Here is a 22,238-nt window from a genome sequence, read left to right as displayed (position 1 = left end):
GAAGCACAAGGCCCGATGTTGGTATTTTATGAATTTTTGGGCGGGGATGTGTCACTGGGACCCTGAACCCTTAGCCCGTACCAAAACTAGTTCAGCTCAATTTTGCTATTCTTTACCAGACCAAACTGGTCTTAAATTAATTTTTGAAACAATTTCTCTGTATCTAGTTGGCAGATGAAAATTCTTTCGTCTTTGATAAAATTGTAAAATCCTGAGTAAATGTCATTTATAATCACCAATTAATATAATTGTTCTTTGGCACAGAGTTTCATCGACCATTGTCTTGCAAGAATGAACTTTTTTCCCTTTTCTTCTCAGAGGCAAATGTCCTTTGTTAAATTGAATGATGTATATACTACTCAAAGGAATCTTGTGTTTAAACTTAATTTGTAAGTTGTACAAATAAGCCTCTACATTTTTTTTCAAATTTTGTCTAAATATTATTTTTTTGGAACAAAATAAACCAATTGGAAAAAAAACTTCCTTAATTTAGGAAAACGTTGCCTAATTGATAAGTCCCAGTCTAGTTGCTATATTGAACTAGATGGTGACTCATTTACTTAGAAAAAAATAAAGAAACTGTCGATAAAATTTTCTCAGTGACACTTATTTCTACAAATATGGTGGCACACACACTGTATAATATATCATTATTCTTGTAATACATATACCTTACGTATTCCCTCCAAAAGTGAATTACAGACTTCCTTATTAAAATTTGAATGCACAACATATTCAGCAATCTACTCTATTGCTGAAATTGTGCTGAAGATCCTACAGTGACTGAATTTTGATTGGATAAATAAAAGTAGGTTTTTCTTTAAATTTGGAGAGCTGTAAACTATGGGTAGCATTCAAAGCAAAAATATTGTAAGTGAATCAATTCACTCCTGTTGGGAATACCATGGACCTGTTTTGACTAATGCATGAAGTCTTATTAATTTGTTGAAATTGTCAAGATTCTTCCGTTTTGGTTTTTTTTGTTTTTGGTGTTATATTTTCACTGCCAAACTAAATGAATTTGCCTAATTGCTGTTGAATGGGGGTTGTGGAACAACAGCTGGGTGAAAAACCTCCCCGTACGTCCACTTGCTCCTAGGAGGAAAACCCCGGGCCAGCTGTACCCCGCATTCAATGACCTCCCGGGCTGGGTCAGAAATATTCTAAAACCAAGTAAATGTGTTGAGCCAGGCTGGGTACTGGCTGTAACTGTTAGTAATAAATTATATGATTATATAAATACTCAACTAAGTATTAAAAATGAGTTGACTTTGATGATACCATCCTCTTCATTGTTGGCTTTTGAATTCCTGTATTGAGCTATCGATGAATCGTCGCTGACCAGTTTGCCAAATCTGCTGTTCTTTTCAGCCTGTGAAAAAATTAAGAATATTCATTTTAAATCAATTGTTAACTTATTTGTGACTCATTACTGGCTTTTGGCTTGTAGATATTCATAGGGACAGAGTTAAGCAAGGGATGTACCAAAAGTTTAATGTTTAAGACTGAGTCAGAAAATAATGTAAATGACTTCATAGTAGGGGTGTCTCAACACATGGTACACATGTGCATCTCTAAAAAAGACTACAAGACTGACTGCAATGACCAAGAAGACTAATGAGGTAACTAGGGTGACTTGAATGACTGGGATAACTGGGATGACAAAGATGACTGGAGTAACTGAGAAGAGTGAGGTGACTGAGGTGACTGGGATGACTGGGGATACTGGGATGAGAGGGGTAACTGGGATGACTAGGACGACTGGAATGATTAGGATGGCAAGGATGAATGGGATGATTGTGATGACTAGGATAACTAGGATAGCTGGGATGACTGGGATAACTAGGAGGACTGGGTTGACTGGGATGATTAGGATGACTTAGGTGACTGGGATAACTGCGACGACAGAGATAACTAAAAAAAATGTGATCACTAGGATGACTAGGATAGCTGAGATGATCTGGATGACTGGGATGAATAGGGTGACAAGGATGATTAGGATGACTTAGGTGACTGGGATAACTGTGATGACAGGGATAAATAAAAAACTGTGATGACTAGGATGAATGGCACGACTAGGGTGACTGGGATGTCTAGGATGACTAGGGTTACTGGGATAACTGAGATAACCAGGATGACTGGGATCATTATGACTAGAATAACTAGGACAAATGGATGACCTGGATGACAGGGATAACAAGATGGTATGGTTTGTACACTCTAGTCTTGAATTGGGTATGTTTTTTAGAAGAATTACCTACTTCTTCATCATTTGGTAATGAGACCTTTTCCCTTTTAATGTTTACTCCAACTATCATGTACGTGCCTTAACAGCTTGTCATGTGCTCTGGTCACGCGCCGGGCTCTAGGGCTTCAGGTCTAAAATAGGGTATCAATTTTTGGTCACGTCTGAAATTGGGTAGGGAAAATCACAGATTTTGGTCTGAAATAGGGTAAGGGTTTCTTGAAGCGTGCAGCACACCCCCCACCCAATTTTCTGGAAGTACCCCCCGGAATTTTTGGTCGAATTTTGGGTCACAAAAGGCAGGTCATTGTGCCAGGTGTTCCTAGTGGAGACCGTGGAAACTGGGACTAAGAATCGTTGCATGATCGAAGCCATGCATGTTTTGCGAAGAAAGCTTAGGAAAGATTAAATTTAGAGCTTTTCCAAAATGTGTCGCTCCACGAATTCTATTGCTTGAAAGCGTTGATTACTTTGGAACAAGTGAACACTACTGAGTTGTCGAAAAAAAATAAGAATCTTAATTAGCAAAATTGTGATGTTCAGGTGTGGTAAACTTTCACTGTATGCAAATGAGTCTTGTGATGAGCATGCGATTTATTTTCGGCGATGACTAAAATCACGTGCCATGTAAATCACTTTTTTGATATCTGGCAATGACGTAATTTCTCTGGAATCGAGGCGCTTGAATTTTCGTGTATTTATACATGCGCATAGCCTGCTACTGGAGAGGTATTTCTGGTCATCACTAACACGCGTACTAAATTAATTCAGAAACAAATAAAAAGTATTGACGTCGATAAAGTAGGAAGTAAAAAACCTTTAGCGAGTAAATCATGTTTCTTGTAGAACTAATCATCTCCTCATTTCTCGATCTAATCTCCAAGCAGGTAAGACGGAATGCCGCTGTAAGCGTGTTCTTGTTCTTCAAGGATTCCAATCATAGCCTTAAGTACATGTCTTTTTTAGGTCTTCCACAACATGACTGCAATTTCAATTTTTATCCTGAAGGTGTTTCTGTGTTTGTACTTTCAGGCACTTGAGAATCTGGGTTGGAGCACTGAAATTCAAGGACTTTTAAGGTGCATGCGAATCCTGAGGCTGACTGGGGTGACTGGGATGACTGGAGTTACTGGGATGGCTGGGATAACTGGGATGACTAGGAGGACTAGGTTGACTGGGATAAATGGGGTAACAGGGATGATGGGAGTAATAGTAATAATAATAATGGTTTATTAACAGACCCACTGGGTGGCTCTTCCCTGTTAAATTACATCAATTACATTTAAAAAATACATCAAATTAAGTTATTTACAAATTATGCAATATACAATTAAAAGTAGAAGCAGGATTAACAGAATCAAAATTACAGTAAAACTAACTAATCACTCGGTACTCTGTTACTTAAAACATTCCTTGAAAGTCTTAAAAAGGTTCTGTAGTCTTTACAGTTTCTAATAGTTTCTGGTAGATCGTTAAATAACTTTGACACATTATATTGGAAAATGCCGTTTTCGGTTGGAACCACTAATCTAATTGAATTGCTTGAGCACAGTTCCTTGGGGCATCCCTGTTTTATTATTTTAAGATAAAATGGCCAAGTCTCAGTGTTATGCAAAGCTTTAAAGCATGATTTCAGGAGGTTCAAACTCTTCTCTCATTGATTGGAAGCCATCCGATTTTAAGTACATCCTGAAAGTTCTTAACATAGTAACCGAGTACAAAACTTGCGGCAGCAAATTGAACTTGCATGATTAGGATGAATAGGATGATATTGAGTGACTTGGATGATTAGGATGACTTAGCTAGTTGACTGGGATGACTGTGATGACAGGGATAACTAGAAAAACTGGGATGACTAGGATGATGAGATGACTGAGATGGCAGGGATGTCTAGTATGACTGGGATAAATAGGTTGACTAGGATGGCTGGAATGGCTGAAATAATTTGGATGCCTGGAATGACTAGGATGGCTAGGATGACAAGAATGAAGGAAATGACTAGGATGACTGAGATCACTGGGGTGACTAAGATGACTAGGATAAATGGAATGAGTGGGATACTTGGATGAATCGGATGACTAGGGTTACAGTATGTTGCCCAGTATCCGGACACTTCAGTTTAACATTGCAATAACTTTCCTTTGTTGATCGCAAGAGCTCTGAAATTTGGCCCAGAGAAAATCTATTTAGTCCTTAATATGACAAAAGACAGTTTAACTTTTTTGCCTCTGGTTGTATCGCGAAATTAATACTTTTGCAGAGCTCCTATGTTGCCCAGTATCCGGACACAACACTAACAACGTAATTGTACATAAATTTCGACAGGCAAACGACTTATAAGCTTCTTTTGCACTTGCTAAGTTGTCTCGCAGTCGATTCCAAAAATATAACCCAGCATCGTGAAATAAAACATAACAAATGACTGGGGTATGGTGGGGAACGCGAGCGTTTGTTTAATAGCATAATTCTTACTTCCTTGTCTAGGAACTTTTTCACTGATTTAAGGAAGGCATCCGTGGACATGCCGAAGCCGCGGTTTGCTAGCTCAATTACCCAATCTGCAAACGAATTTTTTTCTTCATTTTTTATTTAAAAAAAAAAAGCTTGGCGAAGGGACCTCAATGCGACGGTCAAAGGTCACTCTCCTATTTAGTCTGACCTGCAGTGTTGATTTCTTCATGCTCAGTCCCTACAGACCCTACAATAAGCCTGCTTTTCTAGCACTAATTCCTCCTTCTTTCACATCTCTCAAGCCCTTTGTGACATTTTTCACACCGTTGCAACCCCATTCTAGCAGTCACAACTGGGGAAAGTATGAGAATTCCAGGTTCAACTCCGACGCTTTCGGTTATATATAGAAAATGCAGTCACGCGAAACAAGAGGCGCACACGAAATCAAGTCGCCTCGGAATGAGTGAAGAAAATTTCTGTACGGAGTTGAGTAGAATTCCATTTTACGACTATATCATATATCCTAAGCTTTAATTATAGTTATAGATATGAAATAAATCTTATCCGGATAATGTACACGGCTAATTCATCGATTCTGTACAAAAAAGAAAAAACTGTCCAGATACTGGGCCCCTGACATCAATACTTAGTGAATGTTTCTGGGCTCCGTTATTCCAAACAAATCGAATTAATAAACTTTCTGAGAACCTGACTTCTTTAAGTATCTTCACGTTAAATATAAAACCGTTTCTTTGAAAATATGATATATTACCAACCCTTTTGTGAGCAGCACTAATTTTACTGTGCAGTAAACAGCGTAAATATTAGCCATGAAATGTTTATTCACCTGAACAGAACGGCGTCTTCTGCAACTGTTTCGCAAGCTTTCAACTCGCCAAAACCTTCATCTTAAAGCCGAAATGTTCAGCTTTCATTCGAAATACTTCGTTTACCGATAACTGAAAAGGGCGCCTCAAAAATTGAGTTTTTGTTTTAAGTGTCCGGATTCTGGTACCGTCCGGATACTGGGCAACATACTGTACTGGAATAACTGAGATCACCAGGATGACTGGAATGACTAGAATAACTGTGATGAGAGGATGACTGGGATGATTTGGATGACTGGAATGACTTGCATGATTAGGATGAATAGGATGACTATTAATAAGATGACTGGGATGGCTGGGATGTCTGGGATGACTAGGATGAATAGGATCACTTGGTTTACAGTGATAATGGGGTGACAGGGATGATTGTGATGAAAAAAAATAGAATAACAGGGGCAACTAGGATAAATGGGGTGATGATTAATTGAGATGACTAGGATGACTGGGATAAATGACTAGGGCGACTGGGATAACTGTGATGACAGGAATACCTTCAATGCCAGAGATGACTAGGATGACTAGGGTGACTGTTATGACTGGGATTATAGGGATGACTAGGAGGACTGGGTTGACTGGGATAACTGGGGTGGCTAGGATGAATGGAATGACTGAGATGACTACAGAGACTGGGATGACAGGGATGAATGGGTCCAACTTTGCACGTCCATGCAACTTTGTCTGTGGTGTGAGGGGAGGGGTTGGGCCATTGTGAATTGGAAAACACCCCAGAAATGCAAAAGTGACAGGTGAGACAAGGGTTGCAATCAAATGAGAAATAGGCTCTTTGCATGACTTGATCACGTGATCAGCTTTCGGTAAACACAAAAACAGTTCACTTTTGATTTTTGTTAGAACATGCCGAAATTTAGCATAAGTATAAGCATATTAAAATTAGAAAACCTAAGAATTTTCAGCCGTATATCTCAAAAGTAGTGATTGCAATGGCTGCCGAAAGTTGGAAGCATTTGTATGAGAAAAACAACTTTTGCCATCCAGTCACGCTTCCTTTGTTTTCCATACATATCCTTGTAATTTCCAAATTTTCAAAACTGTCATGAAATATTTCCTTAAGCATTACAGGGCTCAAAGCTCCTTTTAATTCATAAAGGCAATTTGAGCCCTTAAATGTGCAAAGGAAAGATTTAACGACAGTTTAAAAATGTTAGAATTTACAAGGATTTGTATGGAAAACCATGCAAACGTGACTGGGTGGCAAAAGTTGTTTTTCTCAAACAAATGCTTCTAACTTTTGGTGCCCATTACAATCGCTACTTTTAAGACACACGGCTCAAACTTCTCAAGTTACTTAATTTTAATAACGCTCTTTCAGCTTAATGTACTAACAAAATTTTTCACAAGTAAACTGTTTTTGTGTTTACCAAAAGTTGGTCACATGATCAAGTCATGCAAAGAGCCTATCCGAAAACGGATTTCGCCTCTGAGAAATCCGTCCTCGTGGTGGATTTCATTTGAGAAATCCAAATCCAGATTTCATGGATTTCCTTTTTACCATTCAATTGGGAAATCCGAAAAATGATTGCAAAACTATTCTTATGAAAAGTGGTCTTCTTTTCGCTAATTATGTGGGTGTGTGCAAGACCATTATTCTTAAGAACTGTTTTTCAAATCCTTTTTTCAGATTTCCAAAAGAAAAGAAAAGAAAGGCAATCCAAGAACAGATATCTCAGTCTTGAAATCCGTTTGCGGATTTTGTGTTTGATTGCAAATCTGAAATCTGGATTTTAAAATCTAAATCCAGATTTCTCAATCAAAATTAATGTACCCTTGACTGACTAGGATGAGAGGGATGACAGGTGACATTAGATTGACTAGGATGACTGGGACAACTAGGGTCCCTGAGATGACAGGAGTGACTAGGGTGACGTGGATGACTAAAATGATTGGGATGGCTGGGACTTCTGGGTTGGCTTGGATAAACAGGATGAATAGGATGACTGGAATAAGTTGGATGAGTAGTATAAGTGGGATGAACTGATCTTTGATGAGGGAAAACCTGAAAAAGATTTGATACTTTAAAGGGCGAGACAGTGGGATTTGGAAAATTGTGTGTACCTCTGGAAAAATCCTAAGCAAAATAAATTATAGTAGTCTTATACCAGTAAGGAAAGTTAAAAAAAGGAAAAAACTGATACCTTAAATGCCTGAAATCACCAATGGTGGACCACCATCCCTCTGCTTCTTGAGATGTCATCCCTTTAATTGAAGAAATGTTTTTGATGTCCAACTTGTGATGGGCAAAGAATCTTCAGCAACGTCACCAAATGGGAGGGGTTCTGTTAAATGGCCAGAGATGAAAGAAATAATACAGGTAAACTTGACTCTCAGGTAGAAGGGAAGAATTACTCTCCCTACCTATCATATGCATGCCCATTTTTCTGCAAAAACGTTTCCCACCAGAATAAATAAATGAAGTCTTCATCCTTTTCAAAATTCATTGAAGACTTTGACAAAAAGATTTGCCTGCAATATTAACTTTCTATACTTAAGCAATTTTTAAATTTTGTGATCTGACAACGGCTTTATGTTGGCTTGTGAAGACTATCTCAAGAAACATTAAATTTTAAGTAAATGAGATAAGCAATTTCTGATAAAATGGCTGTACAACAACAGCTGGGTGATTATAACCACTGCAAACGTCCACTTTCTCATCAGAGAAAAACCCTGAGCCAGCGTAACCCCACACTCAGGGCGCTTTCCAAAAGTCAGAACTGGCCGGCCGGACTATGGCCGGACCGGTCATTTTGACAAAGAAATAAGGTTTTTCCAAGAGTTTTTGCTGAAAAACCATCTCCTATGGCATACTATTTAGAATATGTCTGACCGAATAGTTAATAGTTTTGATTAAAAGTGAAATTCATATTGTGACGTGAATGGTCTGGCTTGTCAGTTCTGACAAATGGAAAGCACCCTCAGTAAAACGTCTCAGTAAATTATGAATTAAGTTAGCATACTTTAATCTTAAATTTAAGAAGAATTCTTTCACTTATTCATTAGCTAAGTTATGGAACAGTTTGCCTTCTCAAGTGCGTCTTTCAAGAGATGCTAATGACTTCAGAAGTAAATTGCCCGACTGTAGCTTTTTAGAACGCGTCTTATAGTGCACGATTGTAGCCTTTAACTGTTTTAGAACGAGTATTATAGTTTTCCTAGTCACGCTTTTAGTATGTGGCTTTTTAGTCGGTTTTAGCTTTTTATATTTTATGTTTTTATTACCAAGTTTTTTATATGTATATATTTATTGAGTTGTTTTTAAAATTGAATAATATTATATAGCTGTAGTTATTATAGATTTTATTTATACACGTTCATATTTTGAATGAGTTTTTTAGCTCTTTAACGTAACGTGTTAAAATAAATGGTTGATTGATTGATTGATACTGGTACTTACCAAACCAGTTGTTATTCCTAGACTATGATGCTGTTGTCCTCTAAATCCAGACTCTCCTTCAAAGAATGCATTCCATTTCTATTAACCTCTGACCAGTTTGCCTTATTTGTTGTCTTTTTCTGCCTGAAAAAATAAAAAAAAACATTTTTATCAGCACATAAACTGGTGTTGATATGATAGTCACTTCTTGCTAAAAATCTCAACACTCCTTGCAGTCCATAAAAACACCTTATGAACATGAATAAAGCATAATAACATTTCCTAGATGGAGAAGATCAACCATTTAGATTTAAGTAGCTTGCAGAGCATGTGTTTTTTTAAAAGTGCAACCCAGAGGTACATGGAGGAGGGGTAGGTAAGGGGAGTGGAAGGGAGAAAAAGGAAAAAACACCTGCCAGCAGTTAGAGCCTACGAATTTGCTGAACTCCCCCTAATTAGTTGCGACTGACTGCTTTTCCAGAAATGCAATTGCAGCCAATGAAAATCTATTTCATTTATTGTTCTGGAAGCCACAAATTTACTTCAACAGTAACGGAATTAAAGTGCCTGACAGGTCAAACACGACCTATAAGTTCATGATAATGTGAAACGTGACCAAACAGTTAGCTAAATTGAATTAGAGGTTTTCCTTCTTTTTAGCAGGCAAACTATGTAATGCATGGGATGTTCTAAATGTCGTCCCTAGTCCCACATTAAGAGGAACCGAAACTGGTCTGTTCTATGCATATTGATTAATTATTTTTTTCCTGTAATCAATGTTTCATTGTAGGTGTTTCTACTTTTTGACAGGATTTTATTTTGATACAGTTTAGCACCTATTTTCTAAAAGCCTTAAGCTTTTTGTTGCCACTAAATACATGTAACCTTCAAATAAAGATTTTTTGTCTCTTTAGTTATTTTCCGCAATATCTGGACTTGAATAACTACAGGCGCAGTTTGTAGCTTTACAGTCACTGAAGGTGACGTTTCCCTGCTTTGTTTTGCGCTATGCAGAGCTCTTTAGCGTCATTTGCAAGATGTTAAATTCTCATGAATAGTGATCTACAGATCCGACTTGTAGCTTAAACTGAAGCTACAGCAATTTAACTATGGAGAATCATGCTGTAAGTCGGCAGTCAATATCATTCTTTAGGCACTAATACAATCAGTTGTTTTTCTTGAGGTGATTGGAGCGTGATATCCCGCCGTTCTTCCGTTGGCTCTGTTGGCTACTTGTGTTTTTTTTTACAAGTCATAAAGCAAGCAGTTTCAGAACTATGAAGGCATTCCTCATCAGTTGCCATCATGGTCAAGTCAGAAAGGCTTCGGACAACTGATTGTACAAGTAACTTTTCAGAGGTCAAACAAAGATCACACATGCAAGTTTACTCTTCAAGATTTCCTTCACTCAAACCAAAAACTGAAAGATAAGGCCAATAAATCTCGTCTCGAGAATATTGTAATAACCGCTTGCTTTTGCTCCCATTAAAAAGCGATATGTGTAACCCTAAAAACTGAAAGAATTCTTCCAGGGCAAAATCGAAATTTTCAAAATCTGGATGAATCAGGGTATTACAAGTACACCGCCAGGGAAGGCCTGGAAAATGTGTGTTCCTATGTGACCTTGATTGGCAGGTGGCAATTGAAACATCCCAAACCACACCAATCAGAGCTCCCGTCTATCCAGTGTATGGCGTTCGCCAAACAAACAATGGCTGCATGCAGGTGTATTTTTTCGTCCCCTCCCCCTCCCCTATTTTGACGCGTCAACCTCTCCCTTGGAATCAGTTTTTAACTTGATCCAACTCACGGTCAGTTTGAACGTTCAAATTGATTGCACTGTAAAATATGCCTGCTTTGCAGGTTTAGATTTAAGAAGTGGGAACACTTTGACAATAAATAATGGTACAATCTTAAAAACTAATGGCTGTCACTCATTTCTTAAACCCACTTATAGATGTTTGGATATCACAAATAATATCTCCATTATGTCTAATGACCAAATCCAAACAATGCTTGTTCTTAAATCTTTAACTCTATGGTGGAGAATTAACTCTTGTCTCAAGTATGATAATAAACATTAATACCATTCAGCAATAAAACACAGGGGCATAGTTACGATTTTTGTAGAAAAAGGTACGCACAATTTTCCAAATCCCCCTCCCCACAATCTTAAAGCTCAAATCTTTTTGAGGTTTCTTGATTGAAGGAGAGGTTACAATGTACATTGTAAGCCAAACATTATTAAACTGTATATGAAATGACATAACAGGAAGATGTAAAAGTCATAAATTAGTTGACATTTATTACACCAACAAGCTGCTATCTTGTTTCACAAATTGTTTTACACTGACAAAAGCCTCTACATTTGCATAATTGTGCCCTTATACTTCATCTACTGCATCTCAGTCATCCCACTTATCTCAGTCATCCTTGTCATCCCAGTAATCCCCGTCATCCCAGTAATAAGAGTTAGCCTTGTTATCCCAGTCATCGTAGTCGTTCAATTCATCCTAGTCATGCTAGTCATCCTACTCATCCTGGTTGCCCCAGTCACCCTAGTCATTCCAGCCATCATGGTAATCACAGTCATCCCAGTCAACCCAGACATCCCAATCATCAAAGTAATTATAGCCATCATAGTCATCACAATCATCCACGTCATCCCAGTAGTCATAGTAATCCCTATTATACTAGTCATCGTAGTCATCCCATTCGTCAAAGTCATCTTAGTCATTTCAGTCAACTGAGTTATATCAGTCACCCTAATCATCCAATTCATCTCAGTCATCCTAATTATCCCAAACATCCAGCCATCCTTGTCATCTGAGTCATCCCTGTCATCATCGTTATGCAAGTGATAACAGTCATTCTAGTCATCCCAGTTTAAAGTCATCATAGTCATCCAAGTCATCCTACTCATACAAGGATGACTTGAGTGAGGCAAGGAGCTGGGACTACTGTTTTATACTAGTCTGCTATCTGTTTGTCTCATTTTACCTTTCTAAAGCTGTTTTTATATAACTGTCTATTGTCCACGTTTTATACCTAGTCCATGTTTTACACTCGGTCTGTAGTTTCTAGTGCCCATTCATACCTTAAGTCTATGTTTTATAGCTATTTTGAAAAATAGCTCATATGTCAGTGGCGTTGTCTGTTCGGATGTGTGTTGCAAGGGCCAATAAGGTTGGAGGTACTATGAGTTGATGCTTAGGAACTGATGAGATTTTGGCATCTAAACATGACATTGCTGTGCTAAAGGTCAAACAAGGGCACTTTGAGACTGCCATTTTGGTTCTTCACAATTTTGTCATCTTTTATTATGGCTAAACGTGTTTAAAAACATAACATTTAAATATATCTTCATAATTCAAACAGTAAGTACAGTGATGCAGTTGTTTAAGGGATTTATATTTTAGTGTGGCTGCTGGTTCAAGACATTTTTATGACCTAATTCGGCTATCATGAATGGCACAACGTTGTGAATTATCTTTCACCTGCTTCAAAGTGACGTATAAAATTTTCAGAAACTGGTATTTAGATATTGACTTTAACTTGGAAGTATGTGGTGTAATTGTGTTTTTAGAAAATTGAACGAGAGCTGATTTTTTTAAAGCTGTACAGAGTAAATTAATTCCGTAAACATGCTTTAACATTCTCTCTCTAACCAAGTTCAACAGACCTTTAAATTCACGTTCCGGCAACTTAAGTGCAACCATATTTGATACATGTTTGCGGTCATAAAAGTAATTAAAAGGTACAGTCGACTCCCGGTAACTCGAACCTCCCATTGACTCAAAGTAATTTTCAATTCCCTTCAGATCATTTTCCACATAATTTTACCCTCGATAACTCAAACTCCCAATAACTTGAGCTTTTTTCTATTAGGGTTTTCCGATTTAGCGGAAGTTCGAGCCTTTTTTCTAGGATGTGAAATTGATTCCATCATACTATAAAAGGTCATCTCGATTTTTTTCGTTATAAGTAAATCTTTGCATGATGTCATTGTTTATGCAAAATATCTAGCTTGTAAAAGGATAAATGAGCACAAATATGCTTGGTAAATTTTTTTTAAAATGAGGATTCATTTGCAGTATTTGCGTCTAGCACTCGCATTTGGCCGATACGCGTATGCTGCAAATAAATTCTCACTTGGTGGTAATGGTTTTTAAAAGTCGTCTAAAAACGATAAAGCATATACGCTAACACGGAAAAAAGTAAACAATTCTGCTTTTGTTTGCTGGATGATATCCTGGACAGGGAGGGAATCTCTCACGATATCTGATTTTTCATCATTAACCTGCGATCAGGCGGTCCTCAGATTTTCCCATTTTCTTTGGGAGGCTAGATCGCAGGTTATTTCTATATTTGCTATGTCAAAGGTAAATAAGAATCGTTTTCATTGTCTCAATGAGTGCCATATAAATACAATAATTTATAAACAGAAAAGGAACAACAATGTATATCTCCTTTCCTACAAATTGGGAAAGACAGCAGGAAGTCTCCAGGGATCGTATCTCGCAATCTCGTCTACTTGTGGATATCTATTCGACTCTGTGCATTTTGTAGGTTAGGGTGAGGGTTGAAAACTATTGCAAAAGCTCAATAAATTAATACAAACCGCAGAATGTGCAATCATAGTTATTAGGGACCTTAAGCAACTATGACGACGACTACAACGACAATGCAAAAAAAACAATTGGTTTTATGGGCAAAACGACCGCCCTGCACATGCATCAGGCTTTTTAGTACATTTCTTTGATGCCCACTGATTGACTACGATGTGACACCTCCCAATTATGCAACGTTTTATGGAAGACGTGGCCATATGACAACAAAGTTTCCTTTCTCTATATGAACCTGGATAAAACCCTTAAGAATTCAAGTCCAGTAAAAGTTGCCTAGACTTGACGAATTGAGCAGCTCTAAATCGACGCGATAAAGTTTGAAAGGACGCAAATTCATTTTTTTAGTGATGTTTTCACTGCTGTTGTCATCTTAGTTGCTTTTAAGGTCTCTATTGGTGCAATCCAACTAACTAAACAAATGCAAATATTTTTTGACACTGGTGCGAAATTTCATTAGTTCCCACAAAGGTGCGGGATTGCAGAAGAAAGCCTCATATATGACAACTTATTGAACAACAAAAGAATAACAAAGCAGCAGATATGTTACATGCATATTCTTTGGAAAAACACACATTTTACATCTAAGCTAGTTCAAAATGAAGGCTAAAACAAATTAGGCTGAGTGCCTGCTTAGTTTTGATGGTAGAAAGAATAGAGTGAACACCTTCTTCCTACATTCCATATAAAAAACCCAGCATTATCTTTCATTTGCCGAAAGACATGGCATCTGCTGATGTCCTACAACGGGCCCAATGGCCGACTCTGTCTTTTTATTATAAGTTAGCCATTTTAATCTGTCTTCATAAAGCTTTCCACGATAGGTTACCTGTCATATTAATCGACCTGATTTCTAAGAAACGGGTCACAAACTATTCAACCCGGACTTGCGCTTCTTTAATTGTTCCACGCTTCAACACGCATTACATGAAAGACTCTGTCGTGTTTAGAGGCTCAGTCCTGTGGAATGCAGTGGCCAACAACTGTAGTGCCCTGACAAAAAACATTCCTTATCGTGATCTCAGGCTAAAGCTTAAATCTCAAGCTAATTTTAATGAATTCAGCTTCAAGATAACGTCTGCATCCACTTGTAATTTTAGAAAAGATGACTTTGTATATACTTAAATTTATGTTCACAATTTCATATTTGTAAGCGCTAATTTAGTTCTAATGTTTTGTCTGTATATACCCCTAGTTTTTAGTTTTTTTAGTTTACTTGTAATTAGTTAATTGCAAACAACCTCACAAGCTCATGTAGCTTTAATACTCATCGTTTTAAAATAAAGGCTATCTATCTATCTAGCATTAGAAGCATTATCGCTTTCCATACTTCAACACCTTTGTTTCTGAGAGTGCAAAGCCCCAATTTCACGGAGTATTGTGAGTTTTGCTTGCACTATTTAAGTGCCATGATTTGTTGGGGGCTGAAGAGGAATATTCCCTTTTTTTTTCTCATCTTCTTCAGCCTCAGACCCTAAAGAGTTGGCCAATTATTTCCTTGAATACTGATTTTCTTGGTGAATCAAATTATTTGTAACTTGGCAAGAATAATATAAAGTTGAGCGCTGCAGTTGGTCTCGTAAAGTTAAGTTATAAACAACCCAGCAATTTACTTACAGAAGTCGACGTTAAACGAATTTCATGTGTAGAAAGGCTAGAAATTGAACTCATTTGAAACTGGCTAGTTCCACTTCCGCAGAACTTCCGCTAAATTGGAAAACCCTCTTTCCCTTGAATTATCGGGAGTTGACTGCATTTGATTAACCCAGTGGCTAAGTTTTGCGTTAGCAAATAAACTTCTAAGTAGCCAGTTGACAAAATAATTAGAGATTGTTTTATTGAGTGGAATAACATGGAGTGAGTAGAAATCAGTATTTCGGCAACTTGACATTCTGATGGAAGCTAGTACAGTAATGATGTTAAGGTATCAATGTTAACATTGAATGATGCATAATTTTATTGCACATGTTAGAAATGGAGGTGATTTGGTAAAATCGTTTGAGCAAAGTAATCTTGTAAACAATATGCGTTCTTTCAAGTACAAATTTTGCACTTCAGGTGCAAATTGTGTGCATGAGTTATTTTCATAATCCTGTTTAGTAGATAACTGTGTGATAACTTGAATTCCCTCACGTATGAACCACAAAAGGGGGCAAAGTCCATTACTTTCACGTGCCAGCTGTGTGACTTTTGCAGACTTTTCATGCAGATTGGTTTTTCACAGTAACAATAGTAACTTGAACGTATGAAGACCTGTTTCGTTTTGTAACTAATGCCTTAAGTAAAGGCTCTTGTCTTTTAAGACGCAACAGCTTTTAAAACATGAAGAATGAAGTCATCGGAGTTAAAGACTGTTTCATTGAGTAGAATCGCATGTGAAAACCTCGTGACTTTGATGATGATGCAACCACCTACCACAATGATAAAATCCTGATATTTCATAATTTTTCGGTTTTCGACGAACCACATTATTGTTAAGAAACTCGGAAGAAACCTTTGAGTTTTCCTTCTAATCAACGTTCGGTGAGTTGATATTTACTGTACTTTAACAATTCCGCTACCAGATGTATTATGGAAAGACAGACGACAGTGAAAATTTAGCATGAGGATTGACTCCTCTGAGCGTTTCGCAAATTCATTCATGTACAGCAATACCCAATTTTACACAAAAAACCTGTGTATAATAACATTCGGGATGAAAAAGGTAGATTTATTATTCTTGGTGCGGTTACACTGACGAATTCAAAATAGCTCTTGCATGTTCAGCGTGCCTATGTTTTATACCCAGTCTGCAGACTGTGGTCCACATTCCACAGTCCCGTTTTATACTGACCACTTTCTTATTACCTTAGTCATGCTTGTCATCTTAGTCTTCCAAGTTCTCACTATCTTCTTGGAAATAACTATCGCCCCATATCAGTGCTGCCAATCCTATCTAAAATCCTCGAAAACTGGTAGCAAAGTTGCTATTAAAATATCTTCAAGAGAACAATTTGCTATATGAATAATTACATTAGCTTCCCATTCTGTTAATTCCACTGAAACTGCACTTATCAGAATCTCCAGAATCATGGACAAAATTTTGTTTAAAATGAATAATGATAAACTCAGAGAAATAGCTTTTGATGATTTCCATAAAGTTTTCTACGTAATCGATCACGATCTATTATTGAAAACATAGGCACGTTAAACATGCATGAGCTATTTTGACTGCTTCAGTTTAACTTTAATGCTTCAGTGTAACCTTACTAAGAGTGATGAATCTACCTTTTTCATCCTAAATGTAGACTGGGTTTTTGTGTGAAATTGGGTATTGCTGTATATAAATGAAAACGCGAAACGTTCAGATGCGTCGATCCTTATGCTATATATTCACTTTCCCCTGCCTTTCCCTGTTACATTTGGTGCAAGTTAAACAGTTTATTAAAGTAAAATAAATATCTACTCACCAAAGGTTGATTAGAAGGAAAACTCTAAGGTTTCCTCGGAGTTTCTTAAGCCAAAATGTGACTCATCGAATTCGAGTAGTTAAGAAATACCAGGAGTCTTATCATTGTGGTAGATGGTTACATCATCACAATTCATGAGGTTTCCACGTGCGATTCTACTCAGTGAAACAGTCCTTAACTCCAACAACTTATTTCTTCATGTTTTAAAAGCTATTGCTTCTTAAAATACAAGAGCCTTTTTTAAGGCATTGGTTACAAAACGAAACAGGTCTTCATACGTTCAAGTTACTATTATTACTGCGAAAAGCCAATCTGCATGAGATGTACAGTCACACAGCTGGCACGTGAAAGTGTTGGACTTTGCCCCCTTTCGTTGTTCGTACGTGAGGGAATTCGAGTTATTACATGGTAATCTGGTAAACAGAATTATAAAAATAACTCATGCACACAATTTGCACGTGAAGATGTTTGTCTTTGGCACTTTTACAATTTGAACGTAAAAAAACACAAATTGTTTACTACAAAATTTTCTCAACCATTTTAAGAAATCACCTCGGCTCCATTACAACATCTGCAATTAAATTATGTTTCATGCCATGTCAAGGTTGATAGCCTAACATTTATTAACTTCCAAGAAAATTATCAAACTGCTATAAAATATATCTGCTCATATCATGTTACTCCACTCAATAAAACAGTATCTAATTATTGTGTCAACTAGCTTCGTCCAATTGTATTTCCTAATGCTATTGTTTCTACTAAAATACGTTTCAATAACTATGATGCAAGCTTAGTATGCAGGAAGGATGTATCATGTTGTTCACTTATTATTATTTTTTTATTTTGCTGGAACGAAAAAAAAAGGTCTGTTGAACTTTGTAAGCGAGAGAACAATATTTTTAAAGCTTGTTTACAGAATTAACAATACTCGGTACAGCTTTAAAAAAATAAGCTGCCTTTCAAACTTGTGATTTCACATTTTATAGGCCGCATACTTTCAAAGTAAAGTCCATATCTAAATATCAATTATTGCTTCACTGGAAGAGCTTTGAAAATATATGATCTTTTATACTCTACCTTGAAGCGGGTGAAACACAACTCATAAATACATGCATTGTACCGTTCACGATAGTCGAATCGGTCACAAATGTCTTGAAGCAGCATCCACACTAAAATATGAACCCTTAAACAGCTGCATCACTGTTCACAGCGTTTGAATCATGAAGATATTTTATGTAATGCTTCCAAACACCTGTACCCGTAATAAAAGACGAAAAAATTGTGAAGGATCAAGATGGCAGTCTCAAAGTCCCCTTGTTCGACCTTTACCAATGCCATGTTTAAATAGATGCCAAGATCTCATTGGTTCCTAAGCATCAACTCATAGTACCTTCAACCTTATTGGCTCTTGCAACAAACATCCCAACATACAAAGCCACAAAGATACATATGCTCACACCACTGACATATGAGCTATTTTTTCAAAATACCGGTAGCTCAAAAATTATCAGGGTACGGTGCCAGCGCAGATAGAATGGCATGGTTTCAATTGTTGAGCTATTTTGAAAAAATAGCTCATATGTCAGTGGTGTGAGTGTATGTATCTTTGTGGCTTTGTATGTTGGGATGTTTGTTGCAAGAGCCAATAAGGTTGAAGGTACTATGAGTTGATGCTTAGGAACCAGTGAGATCTTGGTATGTATTTAAACATGGCATTGGTAAAGGTCGAACAAGGGCACTTTGAGACCGCCATCTTCATTCTTCAAAATTTTTTCGTCTCTTATTACGGCTACAGGTGTTTGGAAGAATTACATTAAATATCTTCATGATTCAAACGCTGTGTACAGTGATGCAGCTGCTTCAAGGCATTTCTGATCTAATTCGGCTATCGGTACAACGCATGTCAGTATGAGTTCTGTTTCACCTGCTACAACTGGGTAGAGTATAAAAGATCATATATTTTCAATATTATTGATATTTAGATATAGACTTTAACTCAAAAGTATGCGTCCTATAAAATGTGGTTTTAGAAGTTTAAAAAGGCAGCTTATTTTTGTGAAAGCTGTACCGAGTATTGTTAATCCTGGAAACAAGCTTTAAAAATATTATTCTCTCGCCTACAAAGTTCAACAGACCTTTTTCGTTCTGGCAAAACAAAAAAAAAGAATAATAAGTGAACAACATGATACATCCTTCCAGGTTACTAAGTATTATAGTTTCTGAAACGTATTTTATTTAGTAAAGATGCGTAACTTAAGTAGAAACAGTAGCGTCAGGGAATAAAATTGGAAGAAGCTAGTTGACACAATAATTAGATACTGTTGTATTGAGTGGAGTAACATGATACAAGTAGAAATATATTTCGGCAGTTTGAATAATTTTCTTGAAAGTTAATAAATGTTAGGCTATCAACCTTGACGTTGCATGCAAGATAATTTAATTGCAGATGTTGTAATAAAGCCGAGGTGATTTCTTAAAATCGCTTGAGAAAATTTTGTAGTAAAACAATTTGCCTTTTTTTTTACATACGAATTGTAAAAGGGCCAAAGACCAACATCTTCGCATGCAAATTGTTTGCATGAGTTATTTTTATAATTCTGTTTACTAGATTACTGTGTGATATCTCGAATTCCCTCACGTACGAACCACGAAAGGGGGTAAAGTCCAACACTTTCACGTGCCAGCTGTGTGACTGTACATCTCATGCAGATTGGCTTTTCACAATAATAATAGTAACTTGGACGTACGAAGACCTGTTTCGTTTAGTAACCAATGCCCTAAAAAAGGCTCTTGTCTTTTAAGAAAAAAAAAGCTTTTAAACATGAAGAAATAAGTTGTCGAAGTTAAAGACTGTCTCACAAATGTTAATAAATGTTAGGTTATCAACCTTGACGTTGCATGAAACATAATTTAATTGAAGATGTTGTAATGAAGCCAAGGTGATTTCTTAAAATCGCTTGAGAAAATGTTGTAGTAAATAATTTGCCTTTTTTTTTTACGTACGAATTGTAAAAGGGCCAAAGACCAACATCTTCACGTGCAAATTGTGTGCAAGGGTTACTTTTATAATTCTGTTTACTAGTTTACTGTGTGATAACTCTAATTCCCTCATGTACGAACCACGAAAGGGGGCAAAGTCCAACACTTTCACGTGTCAGCTGTGTGACTGTACATCTCATGCAGATTGACTTTTCACAATGATAAATAGTAACTTGGACGTATGAAGACCTGTTTCGTTTTGTAACCAATGCCTTAAAAAAGGCTGTTGTCTTTTAAGAAGCAATAGCTTTTAAAACATGGAGAAATAAGTTGTCGGAGTTAAAGACTGTTTCACTGAGTAGAATTGCACGTGAAAACCTCGTGAATTATGATGATGCAACAATCTACCTCAATGATGAAAATCCTGGTATTTCGTAACTATTCAGTATTCGATGAGTCACATTTTGGCTTAAGAAACTCCGACGAAACCTTAGAGTTTTCCTTCTAATCAACGTTTGGTGAGTAGAAATTTATTTTACTTTAACAAGTTGTTTAACTTGCACCAGATGTAACAGGGAAAGACAGAGGAAAGTGAATATATAGGTTGAGGATCGACTCAGCTGAGCGTTTCGCGTTTTCATTTATGTACGGTAGTGGAATACCCAATTTCGCACAAAAACCAAATCTACATATAGGATGAAAAAGGTAGATTCATCACTCTTGGTAAGGTTACACCGAAGTATTATAGTTACACTGAAGCATTCAAAATAGCTCATGCACGTTTAATGTGCCTATGTTATTTAAAAGGGTGATGACAGTTTGTGAAACTAGGGCATGTATAACATCTGAGCCGAAACCTGTCAGGCAAGGGGTACTGCAGGGATCTATCCTAGGTCCAGTTTTATTTCTCCTATTTGTGAATGATATGCCTTTACATTTGAACAACTCCACCACTAATACATATGCCGACAATACCACCCTGTCTGTTAGCTTCGTGTGGAAACAGCAAGCTTACCAGTACGCCTTAACACCACAAATATCAACCAAATATCACATCACAAGTTACTGAGTTTAATCGTTGATAAAGATCTTAGCTTTAAAGCACACATAGAAAGAAACAAGAAACTGTCAAAACGACTTGGACTTTTGAGGCCGATAATTAGTCCTTCTCTAAAGCAAAGCCACAAATAAATTTTCTATTTCACTCTTATAAAGCCAGTTATGTTGTACCTCAGTCCAATCTGATAATCTTGCAGTGGGGAATTGTTAGAAAGAGTCTTATGGATACAAAAGAGAGCTGCATGCATTAGAACAACAGGCACATTAACTATGTTTAATGAACTTCACTGGATTCAATTTTTTATTGACACATATATTATGAATAGATGTTCTATACCCTATAAGAGACGAGAGGTAACAACTCCAGATTACATTAATTCTATATTTAAGACAAATTCTGAGATTCACCACAGATCCACTCGTTTTTTAAATTTAAATTTTCATTGCCCTATTTTTAAGAAAAACACAGAAGGAGGCCAGACTTTTAATGTGAGGATGATTAGAAATTGGAACAAACTGTCTCCTGATGTAAAGAAAGTTAAAAATGTTAAATCCTTTAAAAAGAAATTGTTAACGAATTTAATAATTACTAAGCAAAGAGAGACAGGACATTTTGTCACCCACTTCACCCTAGTCAACCTACGGTCATCCCAATCACCCTAGTAACCCACCATTGATGCTAAAATTGCTCACAATGGCTGCAAGTATCACTTTCATGAAGGTAAAAAGCTTTCAAATCTTTCTTGCCTTTGTAAATTAAAAAAATTGGAAGAACTGTTTAACCATCTGAGTGAATTAGATTTAACAGTAAAGTTTTTGAACAACAGCTGTGAAGAACTATTGAAACAGATAAAAAAACACAATGTGTCTACATTTCTGAAGAAAATTATACGCTTTCAACTGTCAGAACAACAATGAAATAATTTTTCGTCTTGTTGATAAAGCAACATAATAAGTTCTTCCTACTTTTTTTTTTTCTCGTTGTATTTCCTTTGATTTTACCTGCTCCCTAGAACCTAAATTGTTCAGGGAACTAACAAGAAAACCATCTGATTCATTTAGCTTCCTTGCTTGCACATCATTCTTGTTACATTTAATATATCTTGTACTGTAATTAAATTTCCTGGAGTGTAATATTAACCATGTACATCGAAA

At 36.8% G+C, this 22,238-nt stretch overlaps 1 long non-coding RNA gene across 1 annotated transcript in view; it reads right to left on the bottom strand.

Annotated features, from left to right (window-relative positions):
• Positions 1 to 686: 686 nt before the first annotated feature.
• LOC140941737 (uncharacterized) overlaps positions 687 to 22,238 on the bottom strand; it is a 39,022-nt gene continuing 17,470 nt past the window's right edge. The window contains exons 2-4 of the long non-coding RNA XR_012166499.1: positions 8,993 to 9,115; positions 7,737 to 7,877; positions 687 to 1,372 (exon numbers count right to left, since the gene is read on the bottom strand). This is a non-coding gene — a long non-coding RNA (uncharacterized lncRNA). The remainder of the gene's footprint in view (positions 1,373 to 7,736; positions 7,878 to 8,992; positions 9,116 to 22,238) is intronic.

This window comes from Porites lutea, chromosome 6 (assembly GCF_958299795.1).
Source record: "Porites lutea chromosome 6, jaPorLute2.1, whole genome shotgun sequence".
Classification (NCBI taxonomy): Eukaryota; Metazoa; Cnidaria; class Anthozoa; order Scleractinia; family Poritidae; genus Porites; species Porites lutea.
This window is presented reverse-complemented; position numbering and strand designations above follow the sequence as displayed.